This window comes from Eptatretus burgeri, unplaced genomic scaffold (assembly GCF_056783735.1).
Source record: "Eptatretus burgeri isolate ZD-2024b unplaced genomic scaffold, Ebu_testis_v1 Ebu_testis_scaffold_93, whole genome shotgun sequence".
Lineage (NCBI taxonomy): Eukaryota > Metazoa > Chordata > Myxini > Myxiniformes > Myxinidae > Eptatretus > Eptatretus burgeri.
In genome coordinates this window covers 186-5,000 of record NW_028222043.1, presented here as the reverse complement: position 1 = coordinate 5,000, position 4,815 = coordinate 186, and positions in this window count along the sequence as shown.

Below are 4,815 nucleotides of genomic sequence, written 5' to 3'. Positions count from 1 at the left end.
CCATCTTGTTTCCCTTTGTTCCCCACCCCAGCCCTCTCCCTTCCACAGATCTCCTCACGTCTCTGGTCCCGTGTTTTTCCTTCCCTCTTGTCTCCTGCTCCCCTTGTTGTATGTCCTGTGTGTTGGCTCTCATTTGAGCCTCAACAGTGTGGACAAAAAATTTAAATAAAATTTAAAAAAGAACGAGAACGGCAATTGGGAGAATGCATACCTCTGCCAGGCTGATTACTTTATGTACTGTATCCCAGCGATAGGCCGGATCTGGATTCGGACCTGAATTAAAATATAATTGGCTTGTTCTTGTCACCTAACCAACTCATGCACCAAGTTTTATCGGAACCATCCCTAACTTTTTGAGATATCATGCTTTCTCGTTTTCACTCAAACACTCAATGGTGAAAATCACTTAAATTCTCAGATCCGGATCCGAATCTTCACCAAAATTGAATCCATTCTTCTTTGTTACAAACCCAACCTGCCCACCAAGGTTCGTCGGAATCCATCAACAACTTTTTGAAATCTTGTGCTGTATGTCATTTTCATCTGATCATTCAATGGCAACGAATCAGTTAAAAAAATTCAGATCCGGATCTTCACCAAAATCGAATCATTTTGGCCTTGTCACATACCCAAGCTCTCCACCAAATCCGTCTGTAACTTTGAGATGTTTTGTTCACAAACAAAAAACAGGCAGACAGAGACAGGGGTGAAAGCATCACCTCCATCCACCTTTAGTGGCAGAGGTAATAAATACTGTTGTTGACACAAGCTCATAAAAGTTGTTGGGGGAACAATATCATGACACACAATGAAATGGCTTCCATTTCGCTTCTGATAATAATCGTGATGGGAACACTCAGAATTGTCTTATTTCAGATGCAGCACATTGCATAATTTATTGGGTGGTGCGGCTGTGTTTTAGGTCAGAATGGGTTGAGTGGTTCATTTGTAAATGCAGTCGTTGGAAAGATTATTGTGTTCCGATCAATGGGATTTGTCAAATTGGTCAATTGATCCATGCAGTGATTGGTCAGATTGGTCTTTGTTATCTGAGCTTATCCATTGACAGTTTAACATTGAGCCAATGTGAGCACTGCAGTTGGCCCGATGTTTGCTGAGGTTTCCCCAACGCAAGTTTAACCCTTTCAAAAAGTGACATCAAACGTCAATTAAAATGAATTTCCAAGACCATGTTTTTTGTTGTTACAAAAGATTTATTGAATTTTCAAAAAAGCTTTCAATGTACAATTTGTGCCCAAATAAAGCACACATGTGCAAACAAGCATCATTTTAAAGCCCCTTTTCAGAAATCATGGGATTAAAAAAATGATGGGGGAAACATTTGAAAAGCATCACACTAATCCCAGTTATCATCATAATAAGGGATTTCAGAAGTGTTTGGAGCAGAAAACAGCAAGGAGTATGCATGAGGAATGGAAAGAAGGAATTGGATGAATATACTGCACACCATATTACGTTAAATTAGTGTGTGTGTGTGTGTGTGTGTGTGTGTGTGTGTGTGTGTGTGTGTGTGTGTGTGTGTGTGTGTGTGTGTGTGTGTGTGTGTGTGTGTGTGTGTGTGTGTGTGTGTGTGTGTGTGTGTGTGTGTGTGTGTGTGTGTGTGTGTGTGTGTGTGTGTGATCTACTTTTCTGGATCCACAGCGAGGTTTTGGATCGGCCATTTGGAGAGGTTCCGTTCTGAAAGGATCAAAACCTCGAGTAAGAACGGTGCCCAGCTGATGATCCGTGTGGTCAGGAAACCCTTTAATTGCTGATTACACGCTAAGGTTCTTCGTTTCGGAAAGGGAACGATGTTTTGAGGTTTAAAATTTAAATAAGTTGCATATAGGATTAAAAAAATCAACGTCATTAACAGTTATCCTTAATTCCTCCACCATCTTTGATACAGAATTTATGTTAATCCTATATTTTATGATTAGCCGACATGAGAATTAATAAAAAAGTACCAGACATGTGCCTGTGTACCTGATAGAACTGTGAAGAACAGAAATGAAAAAAAACGAGGTGTTTGTGCGTGCGTGTGTGTTCGTTTGGAGACTTGGACCAGGTTTTTTTTACTTTCGTTCAACTTGATAGCAAAATCAACCACGATACCAAAATTATTCCATGCAACCCCCTTGTCAATCACAGGGTGGTGGTGGTCACCCTGAGAACCTGTGTGTTTGTCTCCCAGGGGTCATTAAGTGCAAACACTGTGTGAAAATATCATTGCAGTAATAAATGGGATCTCACCCACATCAATCGTCACGATGAGGGCCATATTATTTTATCTCGAACATTTCTCCTTTGCGAAAGTGAAATTCGCTGCTCCAACCCAAATGGTCAGACTGGCTTAAAAAAGTTTAAAATTACATTTTCATGAAACAGAAACCACTATGGATGTACCCATACCAAATGAAGTTATTACATGCCTTGTAAATAAGATAAAATGAGAATTGGAAAAGTACACTTTTAAAAATAATCTTGGGTGTGCCAAAAAAACCCTCCGTTTTATCCACCATTCATTTATTATCTTGCCAAAACGAAGTTTTGCAAGATATGTTAGTCAGCTTGTATGTTTTTTTTTTGTCTGTAATCACGTATAAAAAATTCTGCAGAGCACAGTTATCATTGGAAATTTTTGTAACTTCGCATATCAGATGCCTTGAGGAGGTCCCTTTCAGTGCACAAAATTTAAGGTCAAGGTCAAAGGTCAAGGTCACTTTGTCGCAAATCAGGGGAGTCGACGAAACCCTTATTTTTTGAGTAATTTTGATCGGATCATCTTCAAACTTCATTGTAATATAGTTCATGGTCTGGCGCGCAGCTGATTAATTTTTGGTGGCGATTGGCCTTGACCTTCATGGTAGGCGCCTCAGGTCAAACATATTTGACCCAAAGGTCAAATTTTCAAGTTTTAGGAACCATATCGTGTAGTACCTCAAATTGAACACCTCGATGAGTGCTTTCTAGATATGTCAAGCTTGAAACATTATGACGTCATTTGGTGACGTTATGAGGCAAAAGCATATTTTTCATGGTTACTCTGGAGAACGATTCTCATCGGAATCTCTCGTAGGCAGATATTCCTCAAGGAGTCGCTCCTGGTGGATAGCAGCTCTGTTCACCTCAGTGTGACCTTAAAGAAGTCACACGTGGTCACCTTTTGGCAAGATACGGGTCACCCTGCGGGTGACATTGTTTTCATTTTTCATGTTTGTTTTTTTTCTCCCTCATTTCAGATCATAATGGCTGAAGTCTTGCAGAAAACAATTCGCTGGACAAACAACGAAAAGGTTTTTTTTCTGGAGAATCGAACATAGAAATGGAATCCTTCGTGCAAACTCAAAAGAAAAGGAATCTCTTCGTTGAGAACTCCTGTGGTCATTGAAAGGGTTCAACAGTTGGTCAGAAATGGTCCAAAAAAGTCGCTTTGCTGCCGCAATTAAGAACTTGGACTGACAGTTGCAAGCCTCATTAAACTTTATCCTGACACAAACCAGACACAAACTCAATTTCCAGACAAAAACAAGCATCCTGAAATGGCTTGGTGGTTTGTGGGGAAAATTGAGGAGGAGACTGGTTTTCTTAACGATATTTGGTTCTTCGAATAGGCTCATTTTTGCTTCATGACCAAGTCAACTCAAGGAACAATGTCGATTGAGGCACAGTAATGCCCGATTCAGTTCACCAGAGACCCTTGCATTTGGTCAAATGCAAAGCCCGGTGTGCAATGAACAAGCACGGTATTAATTGGCTCATTCTGGTTCGAAGATGTGGACTGCATTGCCATGACCTCAGACTGTGAGCACGACATTGAAGTTGGAAAGAGGAGCTTTCAAAGAGAAGAACAATGGTTTCAACAGGAAGCGGGTAACCAGTCATCCTGTAAATGAGTCCCGTGAGTGAGTGACAAACCACTTCAGTGAGAGCGATCGGTTGACGCTTCTGCATCGACTGGTCTCCACATTCCCTGATTCAAGAAAATGAGATTTTAACTTTTGTGGATATATCAAGGACAGTGTGTACAAGGACAACCCTGGAAGCATCTTTAAGCTGAAACAAGCAATCACAGAGAAAGTTCGGTCCATCCCATTTGCGCAAATGTCAGTGAGTCATCAACAACTTTGTCCGTCATGTTCCAATCTGTATTCAGCACAGAGAGAGGTGAGCATTTGGAGCATGTGATCGATCGAGTCCTGAAACAAAGTCTTGCAAGTTGCAGTTTTGATACTTTGTACACTTGTGTCACACAAAATGTCGTTCGTATTCCTGAAGTTCTCTGTAAATCGGAACCAAAATCAATTTATTATGGATTTTGTTTTATGGGTTAAGTGTTGTGGCACACCTTGTTTGTGCAAAACAATTTTACCTTTTTTGTATTATTAAAATAAATAATTGCCCAAAGGAAGGGCATTGCACTCTGCAGAAAGTGGGATATATTTGAGAAAAATAAGATGGTTTCAATGAATTTGAAAGAATATATGAACGACACTGAATAATTATTTTATTCAAAAGTTTTTGGGTGTTCTTTACGCAAAATTGTTATTGAACCACTTCAACAAAGCCATCTCTGTTTTTGTTATCTTTCCAGCTCCAAAACCTGTTTTACAGCACAGAGGGAATAGTAAAAGTAGGTGACTTTGGCCTTGCAAGGTGTTTTGCACTGAGTGAGGGGCTCCATCGAAAAGTGGGGACACTATTGTTTATGGCTCCAGAAATCCTGAGAGGAAAGTAAACGAAGTTCCTCCGGTGGACGTGTGGGTAAGCGGAATCGTTCTGCATTCCTTGTTCACCAAAAAATATCACTTTTCC